Source organism: Podarcis pityusensis (assembly GCF_964106645.2).
Source record: "Podarcis pityusensis genome assembly, chromosome: 4".
Lineage (NCBI taxonomy): Eukaryota > Metazoa > Chordata > Lepidosauria > Squamata > Lacertidae > Podarcis > Podarcis pityusensis.
In genome coordinates, this window is record NC_138027.1 from 19,376,902 (window position 1) to 19,404,610 (window position 27,709).

Consider the following 27,709-nt stretch of genomic DNA (forward strand, 5'->3'; position numbering starts at 1 on the left):
AAATCATGCACATTTCATTTCCATTAGTGTTGAAATTGCTTGATCACACAGCCTCCCCCACTTCACACTGCTGGATCACCTCGTGAAATTTAAGTATTTGTTGAACTGGCCAGAAACCTGGAAGGTGGTGGGTCATGGGACAGGGAAGCCACTTTTTCCGACTGTACAGCAAACTTGAGCCTACAATGGTCAGATGAAAAACAATTAAAGGGGCTGCTGGACCACTAATTGTTGGGAGTCAAGCAACAACAACCCTTTCAATGAGTTGGAAGGAAGGAAATAACCCTCCTTAACCCAGGAGTGTCAACTCCTAGAGGCTGAGCTCTTTTGCTCCCCCCCCCCCCCATGTTGAGAACAAGGGAGGAAAGGAGATTGAGCACAAAGCCAGGCGTGGCGTGGCTTCAGTGGCTGGCTCCTCCTGCTGCTGCATCCTTTGCTCCGGTGCACCTACCTGAACCTTAAGGTCCTCATCAAAGGCCCTGTTCTGAGAACCCCTGCCAAATGAAGCAAAGCAGGTAACCACAAGAGACTGGACCTTTTCCCCAGTGACATCACATTATGGAATAGTTTTGCCAGAGAAGTTCAGTTGGTATCACCCAAATGGTGTGGAGTTTTTATTTTGTTTTTGCCTTTCTTGACCTTTTAAACAACTTGCACATCGCATTCGGGGCCTCTCAGTTTTAAACAGAGGGGTTTTTTTTTTAATTAAAAAAAAAAACACCCGTATTTTAATTGTGCTTGTTTAAAAATGTAATAAATCCTATTGTTTTATGCTGCACAGGCAATGCACATTCAATTTGTGCGCAACTGTGAACCTGGAAGTGACCAAGCGCAGAAAAAGCCCTAAAAGAGCACAGAGGGGCAATCCCACAAGCCTTTGCAAGTGCAATCCCAGAAGCCCTTGCAACCAACCATTGTGGAAAGTTGGAATTTCAGCAAGGAGATTTGGAGGGAGTGATTGTGGTGTTTGCAGGCTTTTTCGATGGGGTTCCCAATATACATGATTTAACTTAAACGCACGGTGCCTCAGAACGTAAATGAGGAATTGACTATATCTTGTTATTATGAATCACTGTTGTTATTTAGCTTTGTGAGCACACCAGAACTGTTGAAGAGGCTCATGTCTGGGCAGGACTCATATATCTCTCCAGGCTTGCACTTTCATTCCTTGACGCAGCTAATCCATTTGCTTAGCTTGGTGCAAGCTGAGGAGTTATCTTTGTTTAACCACCAGAGAGATAAGCACCACAACAATGTCAAAAGTACTTGAAACGCAGACCACTGGCGTTCATACTATAGAGACTGTAGCGACTGGGCAAATCCTACATCATCCACAAGAGAGGTATTTTATCAAGGAAAGCACCAATCGCCATTATGCAATATCATCATGCATGTATCTATCCCTTCTAGACCATTGTCTCAGACTTCCTGTCTCAGCAGGAAGTAGACATATGATTGTTTTTTGAAAAGTAAATAGCAGCCATGGAAGGGGTGAGTTTGATCTACAACAGTGAATGATTTAATCCTTTTGCTCCTGCTTCAATCCTGATCCAAATCACTTCACCTTGCAGCTGCTGTCTACCTTATTTCAAAGAACAGCACAACTGCTAACTGGGTGATGACCACCATCTACTTTTGCCTCCACCCTTGCTTATATGCGTGTTCTAAAACTACAGGGGTTTTAGTTCATACCTTCTTGACCTTGCCATCCATTACTTCTCAAGGCCACATCACATGTTACACATTCCCTATGCAAGAAAGCACTCCCATGTAGAAAACAAAGTGTAATTATGTGTGGGTTGCAAGATATGAGAATTGCACATTCATGTACGTTGCGCATCTGTGTGCACTGTGAAACATTACAAAGCACCACATTTTAAGAATGGCGTAGAGTGAATACAGAGGCAACTTACCAGGATGGTGGAGCATCTGGGAACCAAGACCTATGAAGGATAGTTGAAAGAGCTGGCCCGGAGTTTGTCCCAGAGAAGAGGAAACTAGGGGGAGCATGACAGCTGACTTAAAATATCTAAAGGATTCCCCATGCAGAAAGTGCAGCAGGCTTGTTCTCGATTGCTCCCAGAGAGCAGGAAATTGCAGGAAGCAGATTTTGGCTAAAGATTGCAGGGAACTGCCTGGTGGGAAGAGATGTCTGGCAGCAGAACAGATTGCCTTCAGAAGTGATGGATTGTTTTCATGGGAGATTTTAAGCAGAGGATGGAAGCCCATCTGCCAGCAATGCTACATGGTTGCATCCTGCATTGAAGAATGTTTGAGCTCGATGACCACCAAGGTGGCTCCCTGCCAACTTTACAATTCTGTGAAATACAGGCAGTTACAAGAGTCATGAGAGCAGGAAATGTGTAACTTGTGAAATGGCCCTTATTGCACACCATGAAGTAGGCTGGTGAAGGAGTAGCCAGTGTGGTGCTCTACAGAAATTGCTGGAATGTAGGGTTGCCATATGTCCGGATTTTCCTGGACATTACCGGGACTTCAAAGGTGGAATTGATGTCCAGCGGGGAATTTCCGAAAGATGGCGCTTCATCCTGGATCAACCACTTTTGAGATGTCCTGGTTTTTACTTTTTGAAATATGGCAACTCTTTGAATGTGGCTACCATCATCCCTGACTATTGACCACCCTGGAGGGGGCTGATGGGAGTTTGTCCCAGGAACATCTGGAGAACATAAGAATATAAGACAAGCCTGCTGGATCAGGACCATCTAATCCAGAATCCTCGTCCAACCAACCAGATTCCTGTGGGAAACCCACAAGGTGTACATAAGGACAACAGCATTCTGTTTACCCATGATTCCCAGCGGCTGGAATTCGGAGGCATAATGCCTCTCACCATGGAGACAGAGCCTAACCATTGTGGCTAGTAACCTTCAATAGCCCTCTCCTCCAAGAACTTGCCTAATTCTCTTTTAAAGCCATCCAAGTTGGTGGCCATCAACGCCTCCTTGGGGAGCAAGTTCCATAGTTTAAGTATGAAGAAATGCCACCTTCATTGCCCCTGGGCTACTGCCTGCTAAGGCCACAGCATGTCAGTGAGTTTCTAAGATACCTCTACATATTGTTACAGAAGTTGGGTGTTGACCCCACTCTCTGCCAAGTGGTAGCAAAATTCCAGGGGATTCCAGGCGCTCACCCAGGGTTTGTGCTTCTTGGGAGAATGGAAGATGTAGTTGTTATGGCTTGGGTTTCTAAATATGGCCAAACCTGGCCTCCCATTCCAAACTAGGCTTGAGTTGCAAGCAGGCCCCAATACTGCCTCACATCATGTATCAGGGGAGGTGGCCGTCCATGGAAGAATAGGGCAGGAGACCCAACAGCTGGACCTGCACTTCCAGAAGGCAGTGCGACGTTTTTATACTGCAGCTTATTGACCCTACATACTCATATTTGCAAGTCAGTTTAATAAGTGTTTCTCAATAGCTCGTGTTTGTGCTGCAAGGCAAATGGGTTAACAAGACTATAACATTTAAAGTGGGACAGCTATAAAAACGATGATGTATTCTTTGGATTGTTCTTAAGAACAATGAAAAGAAAGAAGTACAAGGAGAGCCCTCCCAGATCATCAGACTAAGGCTACACCCATCCCAGAATCCTGCTTCCTGCGTTGGCCAATCAGAGACCTCTGGCAAGCAGGTTGTGAAGGCAGTAACCATCCCCTGCTGTCCATAGCAGCTGGTATTCAGCGGTATTATTCAGCCTCTGAAACGGGAAGCTCCATAGAGACTTCATGACTACTAGCCTTTTGTCTGATCACCATTGTCAAGCCATCGGAGGAGTCCATGGCGAGTGTCATCTCCTCCAGTGAGTTACCATCAGTGGTGCAGAATTCCAGAGCTTGCTTTCTCCCCACCCCCACCCCCAAAAAAGCAGGAGCGATGACATCATCTGTCAGAGCACCAAAGTTATTAAGGGACCTTTCTTGCTTGGCAAGTGAATCAGAATCAGGAGTTCATCTGTGGCAAGTTATTATAAAGGAGGCTAGGTATCTCTTTCCATTTTTTTAAATGGGGTACCTACGTCAAGCTAACAGTTTACATGGTAAACATCTTGAACATATAGTTTGCATTTCCAATTAGAGGCCAAAGGCTGCATTTCAGATTTTTTGTCAAAGCTCAGTGTGTTTTACAACTCGAATGTTTGCAGCCAGAAGTAAGAACCACTGGCTTAAATGAAACTTACTCCCAGCAAACCATGCCTAGGTTTGCAGGTACAGTGGAAACTCGGTTTTTGAACGTAATTCGTTCCAGAAGTCTGTCCGACTTCCGAAACGTTCGAAAACCGGAAATCAAAGGGATGTTGGCAAAGCGAATGGTTAAAATGGAAAAACATGCAGTGGAAGCCGTTCAACTTCCGAGGCACATTTGAAAATGGAAGCATTCACTTCCTGGTTTTTGGCATTCGGCTTCCGAATCGTTCGGCAGCCAAGACATTAAAAAAATGAGGTTCCACTGTATGCTGATCCTAATGAATGAGACATTGTGCTATGTGCTATTTCCAGAGCTTTTTTTTCAGCTGGAACTCATCGGAACTCAGTCCTGGCACCTCTCAGGTGGGCGCCACTGCCATTATAAGAGAACAAGGTAGTTCATGATGACTTCTGACACTTCTTTTTCTAGAAAAATAACATGGATTTCTTTCTCTCTCTCTCTCTCTCTCTCTCTCTCTCTCTCTCTCTCTCTCTCTCTCTCTTTCTTGTTACATAACTGGGGGTGGAGGGTGGGGTGTCCCCCTAAACACAAAAATTTATAAATTCTAGGATTTGGGGTTATTTGTGATATGAAGGGAGAATATAAGCTGCAAAGGAATTCCTGGGTAGTTTGGCCAAACAAAGGCCATTAAGAGAGCCATTGCGGGTCGTTAACAAGACAATGGAACTTCTTGTCCCAGGCAGGACCAGAGCCTGGAGAATTGAAAGGTTGAGAGGGTAACTGCTCTGGGTGAGGGCATGGGGCTTCTGGGAAGAAGAAAGGGGAAGAAAGGCCGAGAAGGCAAGGGAGAAGGAAAGACTGCTTGCAATGTTTTGGGCCATGCTGTAAGATCTGGACCCCCTCCGCGCTGTAAATAGCCAAATAAACCCTATTTCTTAAAGCATAGCAGCCTCCGCCTGGACTTCTATTCTCAAAAGGGACACAGATCCTGTGTGGGCTCCTGAGATCCTATGTGCTCTTGCCACAGCTTGGCAAAGAGAGGGACAGGTGCCAGGCTTTTTTAACAGTATTATAATTTCTCAACACATCTGTCTGTATCTTTGGACTTGCCTTAATGGGGGCTGCCATGATTAGTCCCCACACTTCCAAAGTGAATGTTTATGCACACCACTTTGTGAATATTTTTTCCCCCTTGAGTAGCAGTGTAGAAATGTGTGGATAAATAAATAAAATAAAAATTTGCCACGACACCCCTGCACTCATATTTAATTTAATTAAGCAGAGAGCTGCATACGTCAGCAACCTTGACGGCAGTCACCTTTGCGTTATTTGTACAAGATGTGCTGTTCTTATCATGGAAAACAAGGTGTTTGGATGACGATGATCTGCTTTTCTTTCTCATAGGCCTTGAGAATTAATCCCCATTTGCTGACCTTGCTTCCGCGGGGAGCTGAGATCATCCCAAATGCATTGACTTTTATATTCCACTCACTTGGCTACTGGATTGGTCTGCTTGGAAACTGTTATCTCCAGGGTTAGAGTTAGACTACTCAACACCCACACAGAAGGGTTGAGGAAGGGGCACCCCTTGGCTGTTCACTGCCAGCCAATTTTTGCTCTTTTCTGGAGCACTTAAGAGAGGAAATTCCTGCGATTGCATGGAAGTCTTTTTATAACTCCGGCTCAAATTATTTAATGCTGGAAACTCTGGCCGAATTGCTATTGTCCTCTGGTCTTCCACCCATATAAATTCCAGAAGGGCTGTGATTTTTAACTACTGGAGCCAAAATATAGACATCTACTCAGAAGTAAATTTAGGTAGGTAGCAGTGTTGGTCTGATGCAGTCGAACCAAGTGGGAAGAAGTGTGCATGCACACAAAAGCTTATACAGTGGTACCTCGGGTTACATACGCTTCAGGTTACATACGCTTCAGGTTACAGACTCCGCTAACCCAGAAATAGTACCTCGGGTTAAGAACTTTGCTTCAGGATGAGAACAGTAATCGTGCTCTGGCAGTGTGGCAGCAGCAGGAGGCCCCATTAGCTAAAGTGGTGCTTCAGGTTAAGAACGGTTTCAGGTTAAGAACAGACCTCCAGAACGAATTAAGTACTTAACCTGAGGTACCACTGTACCAAGAACAAACTTAGTTGGTCTCTAAGGTGCTACTGGACATTTTTTTTTATTTTTTAACATATTTCTACTCAGAAGTAATTATGCTGAGAAGTAATTCTGTTGAGTTCAGTGAGACTTACTCCTAAGTAAGGCTAACCTGGAGGCGCACGCCAGTGTCTCTCGAGGTGCCAATAACCTCCACTGTCAGTGGCAGTCTGCTGATAGGTGTGGTTAACCTGTTGACGACTGTTAATGACTGCAATTTGTCTTACAGGAAAAAGGAAGGGGTGAGATGGCTAAAAATATTTCTTCCTGTAAGACCAATTGCAGTCGTTAACAGTCATCAACAGGCTTACCACACCTATCAGCCAATCACCCATTCCCACCACCCTTCTGAGTAATACCCCTCCCCACCCTCTCACTATATATAAGGGTCTGGTGACTTCTGTTTCAGTGTATCTGCACTGCACGCACACGAAAGCTCATACCAAGAACAAACTTAGTTGGTCTCTAAGGTGCTATCGGAAGGAATTTTGTTTTGTTTTGTTTTGCCTTCTGGAGTGTCACTCTTGTCCTATAGCAGAAGAAAATCAGGAACACCCCCCCCCCCCCGCAAAAAAAGAAAAGAAAAAGAAAGACCCAGTACATTTGGATATAAAAAGGTACAGGATTTCAGCAGGAAACTATAGGACATGGGGCAAATGGAAACAAATCACCCCAAAACTCTTGCAGGCATAAAAAGCACCGAAAGCTTCCCAGATACCATCATGAGACAAATTGTCATGAATGCACGATAAAAAGGACATTGTAGCAGGGGGCCCTTTGACTATGTACTATTTTAATACATTATTTTAAAACATTAATGCATATTTTATTATTCCATTTGTGGAATGCTCTCCCGGGGGGGAAAGGTGTCGCCTGGCACCTTCGTTGTGCATCTTTATGTGCCATGCAAAAACATTCCTCTTTAACCAGGTCTTTTGGCCGATTGACATCTAATGCCCTTTTAAACTGTGTTACGGAAGGAGGGATTATCGGCTTGTTTTTGTTTTTATTATGCATTTTTTTGGGGGGGTGTTTCTATTGTAATTTTATATTGTGAACTGCCCTGAGATCTATAGATATAGCGCAGTATACAAATTAATTAATTAATTAATTAATATAGTACTGTAAGCTGCCTATTGAAGGACATTTTAAACAAAATAAGCACATTTTTGCTCCAAAGATATAATAAATAATAATAATAATAAGAATAAGAATAATAATAATAATAATAATAATAATAATAATAAATTATTTAAACGCTGCCTGGGTTTCCACTCGGGGCGGCTTCCAACAAAATATTAAAATACAATAGTCCGTCAAACATTAAAAGCTTCCCTAAACAGTGTTTCTGATGAAGGATTTCGAAAGCTCCGAAGACTCGCAGATTGCTTTACATTTGCATTTTCCCAATGAAAAGATACCGTGTTTGCTAGTTCTATTTTCTGCACCCTGAGAAAGTGGCATGTCAAACGTGTGTGTGCGCGCGCACATACACACACGTCTGAGAACGGAAGAGACGCGGGAAGAGTTCCCTGCAAAACGCTCATGAAAGTTGCAGGAATAGGATCCGATCCAGATTGTTTATCTATAAGCAGCAGCCAATGTTTTATTGCTGGGAGGGGAAAGTTATAGTGACAGTGGCCGTCTATTTACAATACAGGGAATTTGTACCTGATTTTATTGCTAACTGAATTATGGCTATAAACTTTTAAGGTCATGTTGTTCCATGCGTTTCCTCTGGGAATCACATGCTGGTCATTTGTAGCAAGCTCTTCATATAGCTTCCTAAAAAGACATGCTCATTTTTAGGAACCAACAGAGAACCTGCTTAAAACTCCGATCTTTTGCATTTTGAAACTTGCTCTGTTCAATCCATTCCACTGAATTTAAAACAAAGAGTAGAAGGCAGAGAACCCATGCATTTTTTTTAAAGAAAATGATTATGGATAATTTTAATGTTGTGAACTGCCCTAAGATCTATGGATGAAGGGCGGAATTCAAACTGAATAAATAAATAATAAATAAACTCATGAAAAGTGTGGTTAACAGAAGAAAGCAATGAGAAATCTGTTTATTTCTAGTAGGGAAATGAAAATCATGCCCGTCTTCTCCACTATACAGAGAAGTTTAAATTCATAGAACCACAGAATTGTAGAGTTGAAAGGAGACCCCAAAGGTCCTCTAGTCCAACCCCCTGCAATGCAGGAATCTCAGCAGGCAAACTCCCATCCTATTTTAAACCATATCGGACCCTGTTTAGCTTTGCAAATTACATTAGTTATTTCCGATTTTGCATCTATACATATAAACTACCGGATGAAAGTTCTGTGTGCGTTCTGATTTTTCTTTGCTGACACAATTCCTTCTTTCTTTTTGGGTTGGGTGGGTGAGGTATAAACTGTCATCCTTAGGCTAGCTTAGGAGGCACTGGCCAGGCCACAAGGCAAACAAACACTTCTCGCTCCCAAAACCTTCACAGCCAGGCTTGTTGTTCCCACAAGTTCTACTCATGCAGCTGCCGGGAGTCTAGAGGCCTGCCAGGGCTCATCGCAGATACCTTCCCAGGTAAGAATGGGCAGAGCTGTCAATCTCAGCTTCTTGCGGTTTCTCATTTTTCCAATCTTATGTTAAGTGCCCTGAATTTCTACATCAGTTTGCAGTTTAGTGGTCTGTTCCACCATGCCCTATTTTCCCACTACAGTGGTACCTTGGGTTACAGACGCTTCAGGTTACAGACTCCGCTAACCCAGAAATAGTACCTCAGGTTAAGAACTTTGTTTCAGGATGAGAACAGAAAGAGTGTAGCAGGAGGCCCCATTAGCTAAAGTGGTACCTCAGGTTAAGAACAGTTTCAGGTTAAGAACAGACCTCCAGAACAAATTAAGTTCTTAACCTGAGGTACCACTGTACAGCTTCTGATTTGACCCTGGAATGTCCTGGGGGGGGGGAGCCGCCGGCCCAGATGTTTGGAGTGGTGCTGTGCTCTTGCCCGAGGCAGCTGACTCGTGTGGCACCAAAAGATGCACATCTTGATTTTCATCAGGGGAATGTTGGAGGGCATGGTTCCACGTTGGATGGACTGCAGGGGGAGGGGCAGCACTGACATAATTGAACATTCCTACCTGGAATGATCTCTGGCAGGCAAGCAAGCCCTGACAAGAAGTAATGACTCTCCAGCAATTTATGTAGGTTTATAAAAAGACACATCCAGAACCCGGCTTCTCACCTGCTCGCATTTATGTTTGTTGGTCAGTCTGAAGTTTCACCCCTCCCACAGCAGGAAAGACGTCAGACTCCCACCTTTCCCCTCCTGCCCTTCCGTTGCCCCCTGATTTTATCCAGATGCCTAGAATGGGGACTGAGAGGCTGACCTCCCCCCTCCTCCTCACTCGACCCAGACTCAGACCTCTGCTTATCTGCTGATTGTCTAGCAACGCTCTGGCTGCCTTCCAGCTCTTCCTCTTCTTGAGAGCTAATAGAGTCTTCCCTGGGGAGGAGGGGGGTGTCGAACTGCCATTTCCTGATTCTGTCAGCCAGTTCTCATCCACAGAGCTGGTCCCTCGTTCACTTAGTTCAGTCTCTGAGTCTAACTCATCGCCTGTGCTCTGGGGGGCCATGTTCCTGACACTACCTTTAAAAGAGATGTATATAGTGTATATAGTCCAGTGCTCAAATCACAGGGCAGGGCAGACAGTTGGATTTGATGGCCTGTAAGTCTCCCTAAAATTGCACTATTCTGCCTGCCCAGCATTATTAACTGATTAATTGATTTGACTGATTGAATGGATTTATCAAATCTGCATTCTGCCTTCCTTCCAAAGTAGTCCAGGTCAGCAAACACATGCACATTAAAAAAACCACCATTCTTTTTCAAATTAATAATGTTTATTCATTTTAGTATAGCTATGTATAAAATGGAGAGGGGGAAATGCGTAGCAAAGTCGTATTAGGAAGAGAGGGGAAAGACCAGAAATAATACATTGCAATAGAAAATTAAATGAATGTAAATATGTTATATGGAGCTATATCATCTGCCACTTTGTTGTTCCAGAATTGTCTGAGCACAGACCACCTTCTGATAAATTTGTTTTCACAATATTTTTTTAAAAGAATCCTGTTTTATGTTTGCTTTATCTGCAAGACTGTTACCCTGGTTTGCTTCAGCCGTTCTGTAATTGTTGAGGGATTTATACATTTCGAAGAATAGGCAATACAGAATGTTGCTGTCGTCATTAGAGTTTGCATTAGTCATAATACAAAAAAGCATGCTAAAACAGTTAAAATATTATACAAAGTGTTGCATACAAAGTGTTGCATTATTTCAGCCAGTTGACACCACTGTTCATTCATAGACATCAGCGCCCTGTGGTCTCAGAGCAATGGTGTTTTGCTCCATTAATAACCAGCCCCTGTGGATGAGGAAAATTGTACAAAGCGCAAAATACAGGCAAGCCAGAAAGTGATTTTAGACACAATGCTTCTGAGGGTCAAACCTCTCAGATTTAAATACGAGACTGTTGTGTGCCATTTCTGACATTAAAGCCTGTCTTAATGACATCGTTAATGTTATAGGGTTCATTTGTTTTCATAGTGGCGTCCCATTTATCTGGTTTATCAGGGACATAAAAAGCAGGAAAAGAGTGCCTAGTAAACAGGTTCCTCTGTATGTAGTGAGGATGCCATCTGCAATCAACAATTTCCCATTGCAGCAACAATCCGATAATGATTCATCTTGCAGGAAAGAATGTCCTTGATATTGCCAATCTTGCTCTCTAGGCCAGAGGTGGGGGGGGGGGACCTTTTTCAGCCTGAGGGGCACATTCTATCATGGCCAACCTTCCAGTAGCCACATGCCAATGGTGGGTGTGATCAGAGGCACAATTGGTGCCATGGACTGGTTGGACGCAGAGGAATGGTGGGAGGAACCAGCTGGGGAACTACCAAGGGAAGAAGGCTCAGAGCCCAGGGAGTGGTCAGAAGGAGAAGAGGGAGAAGGCAGAGAAGAGGAGGTGTCGGAAGCTGAGGAGGTAATAGGGCCTAGTGTGCTGGGAGAGTCTGTGGTAGAGAGAAGTCCAGAATCGGAGGCAGAAGCAGAAGCAGAAGCAGGAAGGTGGAAGGAGGGAAGCCAAGAGGCAGAGATGAGTCAGGCTGGTGGAGACTCACGTGAGTCTCCCTCTCCTGCTGCGACAAGCTCTGCTCCTCATTTGTCTCCCAGAACCAGGAGAGCCATGAAAAGGGTGGAGGGGAGATGGGTGATGTGCAGATGCAGCCTCCAATTGCTGGGGGACGACGACCCTGGAGAAGCTGAGACATAGACAGCTGTGGGAAGGCAGGGACCTTCAGATTCAGCAACTCCTTCATGGGGGCAAGACGTACCAGGGATGCGTTGCTGCGCTCATTAGCTCCTGTGCAGCTTGTGTTTTTGCTAGGAAAGAGTTAACTCCAGCTTGCATGTTGTGATTTACTGCTGCTCGTTTCTGCCAAATGGTGAGAGGAACGGGTGGCTTTTCTCTTTGTACTTTAGGCTACATTCCAGCCATTCAAAAGTCAGAGGTTTCTACACACTCACACCCAAGTCTCCATCAGCCTTCAGCCAAGCAAGTAACACACAATGTAACACTTCAAGCACACATTCCAACAGGGCAGAAGCACTTAAGGTTGTGGAGCAGGATCAGTGAGGAGTGTGACCTGAGGAAGGAGGTGTGGCCTGGGAAGGGCTCTGGGGGCCAGAGAGAAGGCTTGGGGGCCACATTTTAGTCCCAGGCCTGAGGATCTCCACTCCTGGTCGAAAAAGAGCTTCTGCAGAAGGAGGGAGAGTTATAGAATCACACCAAATCATTCTAAGCTTATCCCTTTGCTCATCAGCCAAGAACTTTGATCTAGTAATACTTGACTCTCACTCCCTAATTCCCTAACAATCCCCAGCATGACATTGCATTGGCATGATAACCAGACTTTCAATGGCCTGCATGCTGGGCACTTGGCTTGATCAACTGGCAATACAAAGGCTGGATACATATAAACTATTATCCAAAGAGCAGGTTGGTGCATAGCCTGGACCTTTCTTTCCTGCAGCAATAAATGTGCACAAGATGACATTGGCATCACCCTGTTTGGCTGACTGATGGCTATGAACTTCTCTTGCACGAGACTTCCAACCCAGTCATTCGTCAGCTTGTGAGCATTATATAACAGAAAGAGTCTTACTAGTCTTCACGGAAGAAACACTTCGTTTCTGCAAAGCCCAAGAAAGCATTTCCAAGAAACCGAAGGCACATTGCTATCATTCTTCTTAAGGCTGAACAATACAGTCTCCTGGAACAAATAGCATCCTCCCCCCGCCAACCAGCAGAGGTTTTCAAATCACTAGAGCAAGGCTACCCAAAAAGCAGTAGGGAAAATGAAGCCAAACTCAAGACAGTAGAGTAGACCAGCTGCTAACATACCCTGTCTGGAGATTGCTTCAGGAGGCAAAACAAGACATGAGGAAAACTTAGCATGCTCAGATGCTGTTAATCTTTAGCTGGGCATCACAGGGCATGTGTTTGTGTGAATCTCTCTGCAATACAAAGTATAGAATTTACACACAGGTCCCGCTTTACAGAAGTTCGCCATGCGAAAATTCACTTACCCAGACATGAGCCAATTCATCTAATTCACAACTTCTACGGATTGAAACAAAGCCGTCTTTTGAAAATCACACTCCACCAGATTTTGGAATACAGTTCTCCAGCCAAGCAGAAAAATGCATGTTATTGGGTAAGTGTGCCTAAGAATGAATATATGAAAATAACATGCAAAAGTGCATTATACCAATTGGAAATTGCTTTGCCAAAATGTGTGCGAAATTGTGTATTGAATTATGTATATTATGAGAAACTAACATGCTGATAAATTTTTATGAGGACTTTTTTTAAAAAAGGCAAAGTGAGATGGAAATGTGGAGACCTGCATTTAAGACTGGGAACTGAGAAACTTAGAGAAAATGAAACGGACAGGTTTGCCCATCCGTTCCTGGTGATTAATTTCCTTTCCCCCTTTTTCTCTTTAGCAACACATAAGTGGCCACTCAAGCCCCTGACCCCTCGTTTCCTATGTGTTGGCAAGGCATTGCTCTGTTGCCCTGCCAATGAAGTATTTCGAAGAGGTCAAAACCGAAAGAGGGCAAAAGCTATAACATTCCAACAGATTTCTGCAGGGTGATTCATGCAGGCAAGGAGTGTGGAAAGTGGAAGAGAGTGGAAAGGAAGAGCAGGGTGGGAAATCTTAATGTTCAGCACTAGACACCACCTCTCTTGCAGACGAGGGTGCAGTCCAGAGACCTTGTTTCATGAGGGCAGAAGAGTGTTGGACTTCTGTTTCTTAAAAAGCAGGGTCTTCCCTTCCCCACATGCCCAACTGCTTTTGAAATGGCGGGGAACTTCAAGAGCAGTTTGTGATGCTGTGAGAGAGAGGAAGAGGAGGAGGAGGAGAAAGCTAGACAGAGTGTAAGAAAAATGTGACTTCCTGCTCGGAAAATCATTTGGGAGTAATAATAATCATTCCCTAGCCAGAATTAAGATTGCCAGAAGAAATATCAACAACCTCAGATATGCAGATGACACAACCTTGATGGCAGAAAGTGAGGAGGAATTAAAGAACCTTTTATTGAGGGTGAAAGAGGAAAACGCAAAATATGGTCTGAAGCTCAACACCAAAAAAACGAAGATCATGGCCACTGGTCCCATCACCTCCTGGCAAATAGAAGGGGAATAAATTGAGGCAGTGAGAGATTTTACTTTCTTGGGCTCCATGATCACTGCAGATGGTGACAGCAGTCCTGAAATTAAAAGATGCCTGCTCCTTGGGAAAAAAGCAATGGCAAATCTAGACAGCATCTTAAAAAGTAGAGACATCATCTTGCCAACAAAGGTCCGTATACCGTATTTTTCGCTCTATAGGACGCATTTTTTCCCCCTTCAAAAATGAAGGGGAAATGTGTGTGCGTCCTATGGAGCGAAGACGCCATAGCCCCGCGACCCTCTCCCGGCTGGAGAGGTGACGCGCGGCTATGGCAGGAGCCTCTCCGCTGTGCCTTTCCGCTGCTCCCTGACCTGCTCTTTGGGGCTGGTGGTGGGCTCCCCCCCACCAGCCCCAAAGAGCAGGTCAAAAGGAACCTGAAGCCTGGAGAGCGAGAGGGGTCAGTGCACACCGACCCCTCTCGCTCTCCAGGCTTCCAAGGTAGCCGCCTGAACGCACCTTAAACGGCACCTTGTTTTAGAGCGGGAAAACAAGAGGGGGAAAGTTCTCCCCCTCTCTGCTGCGCAGCGCCTCCTGCCGCTTCGCTGAAGGGGCGCTGGGCAGAGAGGGGGAGAATTTTTTTTTCTTGTTCTCCCCCCTCTAAAACAAAGTGTGTCCTATTGTCCGGTGCATCCTATGGTGCGAAAAATACGGTAATTAAAGCTATGGTTTTCCCAGTAGTGATGTATGGAAGTGAAAGCTGGACCATAAAAAAGGCTGATCGCCGAAGAATTGATGCTTTTGAATTCTGGTGCTGGAAGAGACTCTTGAGAGTCCCATGGACTGCAAGAAGATCAAACATATCCGTTCTTAAGGAAATCAACCCTGAGTGCTCACTGGAAGGACAGATCATGAAGCTGAGGCTCCAATACTTTGGCCACCTCATGAGAAGAGAAGACTCCCTGGAAAAGACCCTGATGTTGGGAAAGATGGAGGGCACAAGGAGAAGGGGACGACAGAGGACGAGATGGTTGGATAGTGTTCTCGAAGCTACTAGCATGAGTCTGACCAAACTGTGGGAGGCAGTGGAAGACAGGAGTGCCTGGTGTGCTCTGGTCCCTGGGGTCACAAAGAGTCGGACACGACTAAACGACTAAACAACAACAACAGCAGCCCACCCAAATGGAAGGAGTCAATAAACAGGGGGGAAGAGTAAGGGTGAATGGGAGCCAAGGAGTTTCATAAAGGGTGTGCGCAATCAATACCAATCCTTTCCACAAGGAAAACAGGACTGCAGGACAGGAAGAGTTGGTTCAATTGCTGCAACATGTGACAAGATAACATTAGATGACTTTGCCACGTGAGAGCCAGGACATGTGTGTGTGTATCTGAAGAGGAGGAGGGTGGAATAGCTTTAACATAAACTGGGGGGGGAGGAAGGGACACCAACCCTATCCCAGAAAGCCCAACAAGTGCAGACATTTTTTGCAGAGTGTGCCCGTTTTCCTACCTGTAGCCAAATTCCAATGATTTTGGGGAAGTAAAATGTCCCGTGTCATGTCCAGAACTAGGGCACTTAAGTCTGCTTCCCTGGCTTAGCATTTAATTTTAAGAACCCCCGGGACAAATCTTCATCCCAATACTTTACACTGACTAGGAATAAAAAGGATATTTTATGTCGTGGACATTTGTTTGCTTTTTTTACAGACAGAAAACTGTAGTTGGAGCCAAACTACATGTGACCTTAGCCACGAAGTTCTTTCCTTGAGTGCAAGAGATTTTTCTGCCACCCTGTCTCCACAAATTGTCAATGTGGGGCCCCCTATTCCAGATTCGGACCCTAGTGTTTCTGGGGTGTATCTTTACAGCTGTATCAGGCCCCATTGAGCTTGCCATCTGAATTTTCAAAAATAAAAGTATGCCATTAATTTCAGGCTCCAAACTTGAATTCGGTCTCCCACATTTCCACATCCGTATGTGAGCTGTTTATTTATTCCTCTATTTATTAAAATGCCTCCTGGAAATTCATTTGCATTTTGGTGTGAATTTCTCCTAACGCAGATGTAGTGCTCGAGTTCTGAATCCTCTTTAGAATCTCTAACGGCTAATAAAAAGTGAACTGATAAAACTGCAGAAATGTAAACACTCTCCTTTGCCTTAGTAGCTGATGACGACTTGGAAGACAGCTTGATGCAAGCCAAGTATTTCATCACCCTGGTTACAAGCCACTGTTGAGACAGGGAGAGGGGAGAAGCAGCGATAAGTGCTGAAAGTCTTGTTCGTAAATCTGAACCCTTGGCAAAGAAGGTAATCCCAGATGTTTTTCTTTAAGATAAGATTCCCTTCACTTAACTTGGAGCGGGGGCAGGGAGTGGATATATTGCAATGCAAATTCTTGCGATTGAATTGCATCACGCAAATCTGACATCTGAAATGACAATATTTGTACACCAGACAGCGGACATTTCTAGCTATCAGTCTGCTTTGTCAGTGATCTTAAGATCTCCATATTTTTCAATGTTCATCTCCGGTGTGCAAGTCACAATTAGTCAAGACGTTCAACGCAATTTATAGAGATAATGTAGTCCTTTCCCACTACAAATGTTACTTGTTTATAAAAGATGCACAGTACCTGGAGCTGTGTCCTGATCCCATTGCTCACCAACCCCCCCCCCCTTAGATCTCACCATTTCTCCCTTGACAAAAAACACCTCACCCCTTACAACTCACTCCAACCTTCTCCCCCTGCATTTCACAAACTCCTACTCTTACCTCTTACAAGAAACCTTGCCCTTAGGTTTCTGCTCTGCCCCCTGCTTATACTGCCAACCTCACACCAACAACACCACTTTGGCCTCAGCAGTGAGGAGGAGAGAAACCGCAGGTGTAGGAAATGCCACAGCCTATTGTGGCTATTCGTTTACAGCTCACCTGGGCTGCCTGGCCATGTGCCTGCCTGCCTACATCTCTGACTTCCTCTCCCTCTTCCTTTCTGCATGCCAAGCAGATGAGCTATCTTTTTTTGCTACTGGTTGCCACATTTCTGCTTTAGTGCTATTGCTCCAAACCAGAGGTTTGTGGAATTCCTTGTAGGAGCATGTCCTGGTCAATAGGATCCTATGAGTGTACAGCTTGAGAGAAGGTCCGTAGTTCAGTGATAGAGTATCTGCTTTGCGTGCAGAAGGTCCCAGGGTCAACATCCAGCATCTCCAGGCAGGGCTGGGAATGCCCCTTGTCTTGAACTCCAAAGAGCTTCTGCCAGTCAGTGTAGATCAGGCATGTCCAAAGTCCATTTTGGGGGCCTCAACAACTTTGGTCGGCCCTCACGCATGTTCACTTCATCAAATCCGGCCCTCTTTGAAAAAAAATTGAGCTAGATGGACCAAGGATCATCTACCAAAGTTCAAGATGATGTAGTCAAGAAAAGAATTAATTTCACACCACGGTGACTACCACAGTGGTATCTCTTTATCTCATACTGAACACAAGGAGAACTATGGTACTTCGACTTCATCGAAGTCCCAGGGAAGTAAAGTGATTGATGTTCCTCCTGGATTGATTCTGCTAGAACAGTGGTAGCCACTGTGGTCTCCTTCAGATACAGCTCCTATCATCCCTGACCTTTGGCTATGTTGGCTGGGTCTGTCGGGAGTTGTAGTCCAAACCATTTCTCCAGCTTAGTTAATGAATACTTGTGTTGAATTCTATTTGATTTTCTTCCACTTCATAAATATTTACAGTGTTTCCCAGATGTTGGCTTTCCACATAGATTACAACGATCTGGTGTGCATCTGGCACATTGATTCAGGATGCTGGATGCTGCAAATCAGAGAGTGACTGTGGCAATATCCATGTTGATTATTGCTCAACTAAACGTTCTGGCACTGTGGAAAGTCTCCCATCCATGTACTAGCCAGGCCTGATCCTGCTTAGCTTCCAAGATCAGATGAGATCAGGCGTGTTCAGGGTAGTAATGCCATACACTGGCACAGTGGTAGGTAATGTTCTTTGGAAGCCCTTTGTAGTTATTGCACAAGTGGTTTCTTTGCAAATCGATCTCACTAGGCCCAATGGAAAATTACTTGTCCACTGTGGCGATCACACAGGGCCCCTGGACGTTTCACGCTCTATTGACCCTGTGCCACCACTGCGGTTGCTTTCTTCGCTGCCACCACCCCGCTTCTCACGGGGACACACGGAGTCCAGACAGTTGTTAACATAAACAAATAATCAAGTTTATTTTTAAGTGCAGGAATAAGCGTATGGTTTTGGTTTATTTTTCTCTTGTCAGTTTCTTAAATCTTAGTTCCTACAACTTCAAACTGAATTATTCCCAACTATCTATCTAACTCCCTAACAATTCCTCTCACTCTCTCACAATACAACTCATCCAACCCACTGCGTATTCCACCCTCTTCCTTCTCCAACACCCAAACCGCAACTCCCAACTCCCAAACCTCAACTGACTTTTCAAAACCTCCCACTCTATCTTTTACTCCCCCCTTGCATTCTCACTGGTCAATCACATCACACCAATTTTAGCCCTTTCCTTGACCCATCCTAGGAGGCAAACGCCACATCCACCAACCAAAGTTCAGCACATCACCTTTGAAGAAGTCATTCCCAGTCCAGAACAGTGAAACTAGCAAAATTTCCTTTGTATTCACTCAGCCTGTGGGAAATGTTTGCAGCTGGCAGCTCCCAGCTGATTGCAAGCAGTGTGAACTAATTCTCCATCTCTCATGAGATGCTATCTTGGCTGATATAACACCTTGTCAGAGTGGAATGGCCAGCTGGATGAAAGCAGTTGTGAATGTAAGACTGAATGGAGGAGGGATCCTGGCCACCTTTGTGGAGGCAGTTATTAGACCTAATGAAACTCCTTGGACCACATTTGGCTGCAATGACAGCTAACTAGTTACTGATCTCCATTTTCTGGCCAAGGTGCTCAAGTGGGAGGTGGTGGCCTGATGCCAAACATTCCAGGTTGACGCAGAAGATCTGGCTTCATTTCAATCCAGCTTCTTACCTGGTTTTGACTAGAGCTCTACGTAAATATAGCACATCGAACTTCTCTTACTGGAAGATTTCCTCTTGACATGAAGAGATGCTAGCCAAACTGAGAACTGAGTTTGGTGGCCATAGCATGTTGATTGATGGTTGTCATTTAAATTTTTATTATTTCCCATGAAAGAGAAAAAAGGCAAAGAAGAAAAAAGCAAACGAAGAATAAACAAAATTAAATAAAAAATATATAAACATAAGATTACACCTGTGTGTCTTCCCTCCACCTCAATTCGACATTCTTTATATGATAAAACCTTGTTATCACTGCGTCCCATACATGATGATTCATCCCAACCTAAGATTAATTTCCCCAGTTATACTTTAGAGTCAACTTTACATACTTAGCTGACTGTTGTTGCTGTTGGAGAAGTAATGGAATGGAAAGGAATATCCTGGGAAAGGTTATGACTGGCTGGCTGGAAATCTGAACACGAAATCACTCCATATGGCAATATTCTTTTGCAGGGCTTTTGCATTCTGTTCCATACGTACAGCTGTTTTATGATTAAACTGTTGCAAGTGGTTTTTGGGGAGGGAACATACTTTTAGAATAAATATCTCTATAAATAAAGGCTTGACATTTAATCCACATTTATGTATATTGTTTGCATTTTTACTTTTTTTATTTATGGAAGCCATAGAGAGAGAGGACAGAAAATCTATTCGGTTTGATTCATTAATCCAAAAGGGTGTGTTGCTTTTCATTTTCATAATTCAACAGGAATTTTAGTCCAATATCTTTATACATCATAAATACATAGCTCTCAGGAAAATAGCTGCAGCCATCACTTTCAGACTTTATAGCTCCAGAGGGCAAAACGTAATTCCATTTGTGATAGACTTGCATCTCACACAAATACATCCTCATGAAGCTTGCTGGGTGTGATGCTGACCATTCAAAGTTAGTTCTATCACTCACAAAGTTTTATTCTAAACACAAATGAAAGCCACCTTTAAACAAAACATCTTAAACTCACATTTAATTGTCATTTGATTAACAGTTTCAAAGTATTTCTATAGCAACAACAGTAACAATAAATACAAACTCGTTCTCTTATAACAGCAATGGTGCCCACCTGAGAGGTGCTGGAACTGAGTTCTGGTGAGTTCCAGCTGGGGGGAAAGCCCTGGATACAAACATATTAACAACATTCTTCATCCTCAACCAGCATGGTCAATAGTCAGGGATGATAGGACCTGCAGTCTGGCAACATCTGGAGGGCTAAAGTAGTAGAAGAAATGTGAAAATATATTGTGTTGAACACAGATGTAGAAAGCCTTTGAAGCAAATAAGTGTTAGTTACTTAGTAACATTTTGTTCCTTCTGGAATGACTGCCATGTGCAAATTGAAATTCTAGTAGCCATGAACAGTGGAGCTTTCTCTCAGGCTTTGTATCCTAAAATGCTCCGTATATGTTACCTTGATGTTGCTTCAGTGAGGCCCTCTAAAATTAAACCATCTCTGAATGGTTACCTGTATTCAGATGGAAAAGCAAAGTCTAGGAACTAGGAAGAACTCATGAAGGCAGAGATGTGATCATGGTTCCACCTGCTGATGTGCTAAATACAACCCAGCACCTCGCAGGACAGAGTGAATCTCGAAGAAGATGGAGGGTCAGATGTAGAGAGTCCACATTTTTTACTTTGGGAAGTCAAGCCACGAGCTCTGCGGAAGGAAAGGGAGATAAGAATTTTAAGCATTCCGTAGTAACTCACCTCGTTTCCTCGAAAAGGTTGGCATTGAGAGAAGCCCAGCAGGGTTAGAAGGAGGAGGTAGAAACAGGGGTAACCAACATCGTTGTTCAGATGCTGCTGGGCCCCATCTCCCATCAGCCCCAGTTGGCCCAGCCAATGGCCAAAGTTGATGGCAGTTGCAGTCCAACAACATATGGATGGCACTATGCTGGGTACCTAAGCTGGAAGGAGATGGCACAGGTATCTTGGTTGGGAGTTCTGCAGGGTGGCTAGCCTTTTTGGCCAGCCCTTGGGAGGGGGGGTTCACATCCCAGCAGTGGGTGTGGCCCGTGCCAAAGTTGGTGGGGTCTTGGGAAGGCCAGAAAAAAATGCTTCTGGGGAGCCAGGGTGTGTAGCCGCCCCTGATGAACAGTGAGAAGGGAGGGGGGAATTAATGACCTAAAAGGAGGAGAATTCTGGCCCAGAAATGGAAGCAAGAAGAAATACCGACGAAAGAAGAACGGCAGACGAAATTAATGGACTACGCAGAATTGGATAAAATGACAGGAAGGATTCGAAACCTGTGGGACCAGAGATTTGCAGAAGATTGGAAGAAATATACGAACTATTTGAAGAGCAACTGTAACCAACAAATTACGCTAGTAGGACTGCAAGAAGTTTTGTAAGGAGAAATATATGAAATATTGCAAAGAGGAGAAAGAAGAGAGACATTAGTTATGATATTTAAATGTAATAGGGAAAGTAAAAAATGTAAATTAAGTGAAAAGATTGGAAAATTTTCAGATGTGATTGATGGAAGTCAAAAAAATTGTATAAGATATAAAAGTATGTTTAATAATTGTTGAAAATGATATGTTAAAAAACTAATAAAAATATACAGTGGTGCCTCAGGTTACATACACTTTGGGTTACATACGCTTCAGGTTACATACGCTTCAGGTTAACCCAGAAATAGTGCTGCAGCTTAAGAACTTTGCTTCAGGATGAGAACAGAAATCATGCTCCAGCGGCGTGGCGGCAGCAGGAGGCCCCATTAGCTAAAGTGGTGCTTCAGGTTAAGAACAGTTTCAGGTTAAGTACAGACCTCCAGAACGAATTAAATACTTAACCTGAGGTACACTATATATTTAAAAAATAAATAAAAGGAGGAGAATTCAGATATTAACTATTTCAACCCAGTCTTGTGAACTGAATTCAGAAAGGGCTACCTAAAGTCAAGGGGCATGCTTAAAATGGCAGTGAGGCTAAACTCCTGGCTAAGCAGTGTAAGTATCCATTTCCTTGTAGTACATCCCATGCCAATAAGGTATGTGTGTATAAATATATCATCCACATGAGCCAGGGAAATCTCACAAGCCTTTCATACCCAGTTGTTGCCCAACCAAGAGGAAGTACTACAATTGGGCTGGAAACACACACACACACACACACACTGCCTGTATAGTTACTTTACTCATAGATTTGACCGGGGAGAGTTGCTCCCATACCAATAAATGTGAAAGTCACCACAATCTCTCTGCGTCCAGATTCTTCTCTTGTCCTATAATTGTACCAAAGTAGGTAAATCAGTCAGGTGCTCATTGGTTCTGTGCAATGCCACAATCTCCCTGCTTTCTGTGCTGTGAGCTTAGCTCAGCAGTACATCATCTAATTGCTCCAATGGCACCTTGGGGAGGGGAGGGGTTGCCGCCTGCCTCAGCCCCAACTATGCAGTATGGCTTGCCTGGTGAGGCTAGGAGAGAAACTTGATTCAGTTCACATTTAAAGGTGAACCTAACCCAATTCACACTTTCTGAAACAAGTTGCAAACCAAAACACAGCAGTCTTGCAAAATTCGCACTTCTCTGAATTTTTGCAGTGCCATTCTCCGGCTGAGTAATGTGTACAAAAATGCATTTGCAAGGGAAATGTGTGCGTGTGAATGCATATACTAGTGCAAAAATGCATTGCACCAGGGAAAGCTTTTAAGTCCCATTTGCATAAATAACCACCTAGAATAGCTTCAAGTAACTTGTCTTGCTGATTTCAGCAGGACATACATGGCTGTGTGGATTGAAAAGGACAACTCTCTAACTTAGGAGACTTTGCAGCAGCTTGCATTAAGCCTCATCCTCCTGGCCTATTACCCTTCGTTTTCTAAATATATCTCGTGAGGAATTTGTACTCTGGAACCTGTCCTAACGCCATTCTTGGCAGGGTCAAATTACTAAGATCAGTCACTCTTTTCTGAGAAGAAGAAGAAAAACCACAAAGCAACTTGCAGTGGCTAGAACAGCCCTCACCAATTGGGTCCCCCCCACTACAGCACAGGAAGTGGTAGCTGAGGCTGATGGGAATTGTAGTCCGAAGCATCTCAAAGGACACCAGGTGAGTGGAGGCTGCACTAGAGACTATGTATCTCTCTTCCCAACCACTGTGAATGCAATACTTGTTGCAGAACAGGCAGCAAGGGAGTGATAATAAATAATAATAATAAATTTTATTTATACCCCGCCCTCCCCAGCCAAGACCGGGCTCAGGGTGGCTAACTCCAGGTATAAAAACAATTGATTAAGATACAACTTAAAAACAAGATTAAAATACAACATTAAAATGCAGCTTCATTTCAGTAGAAACTCAAATCCAAAACTTTTTGGGGATGAAAACGTCAAATCTTCACCAAGGCCAATTATCCAGACTGGTCCTACGTGGGCTAGAAAAAAGCCAGGGAAGTCCCCAAATAGGAGTTCCATCACAGGAGATGGAGAAAGGAAAAAGGAAAGAGGGGGAGGGGATCAAGTTGAATCCAGTAGAAGTTGAGTAGAAGAGAAGAAAAGAGTTTGGATTTTGATATCCCACTTTATCACTACCCGAAGGCGTCTCAAAGCGGCCAACAATCTCCTTTCCCTTCTTCCCCCCACAATAAACACTCTGTGAGGTGAGTGAGGCTGACAGACTTCAGAGAAGTGTGACTGGCCCAAGGTCACCCAGCATCTGCATGTGGAAGAGCGGGGACGCGAACCCGGTTCACCAGATTACAAGTCCACCACTCTTAACCACTATGTTTTTGCCAAAAATCTCAGAAACCTCATCAGGAGGGCTTTAAACTGACTAATGTGGGGGAGGGAGACAGTCCTCCTGAAGGTAGGAGTCTATCAATTGATGAAGATGATCATTCAAATGTCATAGACCAAATGGAGCAAACAGCACGCAGACCTAGTGGTGGGAGGAAAAAATCCTTAAATAAGAGACACGGGGGAATGATTAATGGACTTCAATGTCTGTACACTAATGCGCAAAGCATGGAAAATAAACAAGATAAGCTTGAGCTCTTGGTACAGCAAACGAAATATGACATAATAGGCATCACTGAAACCTGGTGGGATAAGTCCCACGATTGGAATGTAATAATGGAGGGATACAATCTATTTCAGAGAAACAGACCAGACAAGTAAGGAGGAGGAGTGGCGTTATATGTCAGGGATGTGTATACCTGTGAAGAGATCCAAGATTTAGAACCTCAAAGCCAAAGTGAGAGCATTTGGGTCAAAATTAAGAGAATAACAGTGTCCTCATTGTGGGAGTTTACTATAGATCCCCAAGCCAAACGGAGGACATAGATGATGCCTTCCTGGAACAGATGGCCAAGCATGCAAAAGGAAGGGAGATAGTAGTAATGGGGGACTTCAATTACCCGGATATTTGTTGGATGTCAAACTCAGCCAAGAGCATAAGGTCAAACAGATTCCTCACTGGCCTTGCAGACAACTTCATTGTCCAGAAAGTGGGAGAAGCAACAAGAGGAACAGCCATTTTAGATCTGGTCCTAACCAATGTTGATGACCTGGTTAGTGGGGTAGAAGTGGAAGGATCATTGGCGCGAGTGATCATGCTCTTCTGAAGTTTACTATACAGCGGAAAGGAGCAGCCAAGCATACTAGGACTCAATTTCTTGACTTTAAGAAAGCCGACTTCATAAAACTTAGGGAAGTGCTGGGTGAGATCCCATGGACAGTAATACTAAAAGGAAAGGGAGTTCATGATGGCTGGGAGTTTGTTAAGAGGGATATAGTAAAAGCACAACTTCAGGCAATACCAATGAGACGGAAACAAGGAAGGTGCCTAAAGAAGCCAGGGTGGCTATCTAAAGAACTTTTAACTGAGTTAAGATTAAAAAAGGATGTGTACAAAAAATGGAAAAGGGGGGAAACCACCAAAGAGGAATTCAAACAAATAGCCAGCACGTGTAGACACAAAGTCAGAAAAGCTAAAGCACAGAATGAACTCAGGCTTGCTAGAGAGGTTAAAAGCAATAAAAAAGGCTTTTATGGGTATGTTCGTAGCAAAAGGAAGAACAAAGAAACAGTGGGGTCACTCAGAAGAGAAGATGGTGAAATGCAAACAGGGGACACAGAAAGGGCTGAACTCCTCAATGCCTTCTTTGCCTCATTCTTCTCCGATAAAGAAAACAATGCCCGACCTGAAGAATTTGGAGCAAATGATTCAGCAGAGGAACCACAGCCCAGAATAACTAAGGAGATAGTACAAGAATACTTGGCTAGTCTAGATGTATTCAAGTCTCCAGAGCCAGATGAACTGCATCCAAGAGTATTAAAAGAACTGGCAGGTGTGATCTCAGAACCACTGGCAGTCATCTTTGAGAATTCCTGGAGAACAGGCGAAGTCCCGGCAGACTGGAGGAGGGCAAATGTTGTCCCTATTTTCAAAAAGGGGAAAAGAGAGGACCCAAATAATTACCGCCCAGTCAGTCTGACATCAATACCAGGGAAGATTCTGGAGCAGATCATTAAGCAAACAGTCTGTGAGCACCTAGAAAGGAATACTGTGATCACCAATAGTCAGCATGGATTTCTGAAAAATAAGTCATGTCAGACTAACCTGATCTCATTTTTTGACAGAATTACAAGCCTGGTAGATGAAGGGAATGCAGTGGATGTAGCCTACCTTGATTTCAGCAAGGCATTTGACAAGGTGCCCCATGATATTCTTGTAAAGAAGCTGGTAAAATGCGGTCTTGACTATGCTACCACTCAGTGGATTTGTAACTGGCTGACTGACCGAACCCAAAGGGTGCTCATCAATGGTTCCTCTTCATCCTGGAGAAGAGTGACTAGTGGGGTTCCACAGGGTTCTGTCTTGGGCCTGGTCTTATTCAACATCTTTATCAACGACTTGGATGATGGACGCAAGGGCATCCTGATCAAATTTGCAGATGACACCAAACTTGGATGGGTGGCTAACACCCCAGAGGACAGGATCACACTTTAAAACAACCTTGACAGATTAGAGAACTGGGCCAAAACAAACAAGATGAATTTTAACAGGGAGAAATGTAAAGTATTGCACTTGGGCAAAAAAAATGAGAGGCACAAATACAAGATGGGTGACACCTGGCTTGAGAGCAGTACATGTGAAAAGGATCTAGGAGTCTTGGTTGACCACAAACTTGACATGAGCCAACAGTGTGACGCGGCAGCTAAAAAGGCCAATGCAATTCTGGGCTGCATCAATAGGAGTATAGCATCTAGATCAAGGGAAGTAATAGTGCCACTGTATTCTGCTCTGGTCAGACCTCACCTGGAGTACTGTGTCCAGTTCTGGGCACCACAGTTCAAGAAGGACACTGACAAACTGGAACGTGTCCAGAGGAGGGCAACCAAAATGGTCAAAGGCCTGGAAACGATGCCTTATGAGGAACAGCTAAGGGAGCTGGGCATGTTTAGCCTGGAGAAGAGGAGGTTAAGGGGTGATATGATAGCCATGTTCAAATATATAAAAGGATGTCACATAGAGGAGGGGAAAAGGTTGTTTTCTGCTGCTCCAGAAAAGCGGACATGGAGCAATGGATCCAAACTACAAGAAAGATGATTCCACCTAAACATTAGGAAGAACTTCCTGACAGTAAGAGCTGTTCGACAGTGGAATTTGCTGCCAAGGAGTGTGGTGGAGTCTCCTTCTTTGGAGGTCTTTAAGCAGAGGCTTGACAACCATATGTCAGGAGTGCTTTGATGGTGTTTCCTGCTTGGCAGGGGGTTGGACTCGATGGCCCTTGTGGTCTCTTCCAACTCTATGATTCTATGATTCTATACTGCGCTGGAGTAATCTGGATATATAATCCCTGCATTACATTAACATCACATTCTCATAGGTAATTTGATGGTTTCTTTGACAAAGCTGCAGAACACCTGGCCACTTTCCCCAGCACAATTGGGGTAAGCCAGGGCCCACCAACCTGGTGCCCTCCAGATGCTGTTGGACTCTAACTCGCATCAGCCCCAGCTGGGGACGGGAAAGCAGTTTGTTTGCTTCACCTTTTTAATGCAAGCCTACATAATCTGCACTTCCCAAACCAACAGGTTGACTGACACAACCTATTCTTTGAAATTTGCACCTCTGAATTTTGCGTTGCAGTTGCCCAACCCAGAAATGTATGCAAGATGCATCTATAATAAGGAAGGTGTGCCCCCATTTTGTTCATATGGATTTGGGCCGTTTAAAACACTGCGAGCCCTTGTGAAAAAAACCAGAGGCTTTTTTGTTAGGCACTTTAGGTACAGAAATTCCGAAAGAGCAGAAAAGACTTTTTATGTACGTGACAACAGCAGCGAGAGTACTATTCGCCCAGAGATGGAAAGAAGACAAGGTTCACAACTAGAGAGGAGTGGCGGATAAAGATGATGGACTATGCCAAAATGGCAAAGCTAACTGGGAGACTCAGGGACCAGGATGAGAAGAAGTTTAAGAAAGATTGGGAAAAATTTGTAAGCTGTTTAAGAGAACACTGTAAATAATTAAAAACTTTGGCAGGATTAGAGCATAGCTGTCAACTTTTCCCTTTTCTTGTGAAGAATCCTATTCAGAATAAGGGAATTTCCCTTTAAAAAAGGGAAAAGTTGACA

At 44.0% G+C, this 27,709-nt stretch overlaps 1 long non-coding RNA gene across 1 annotated transcript; it reads left to right on the forward strand.

Annotated features, from left to right (window-relative positions):
* The first annotated feature begins 10,464 nt into the window (after positions 1–10,464).
* LOC308475497 lies at positions 10,465–19,102 on the forward strand. The gene is made up of 3 exons (XR_013985265.1): positions 10,465–13,087; positions 16,212–16,354; positions 18,612–19,102. It is a non-coding gene; the product is annotated as an uncharacterized lncRNA (long non-coding RNA).
* Positions 19,103–27,709: the final 8,607 nt, after the last annotated feature.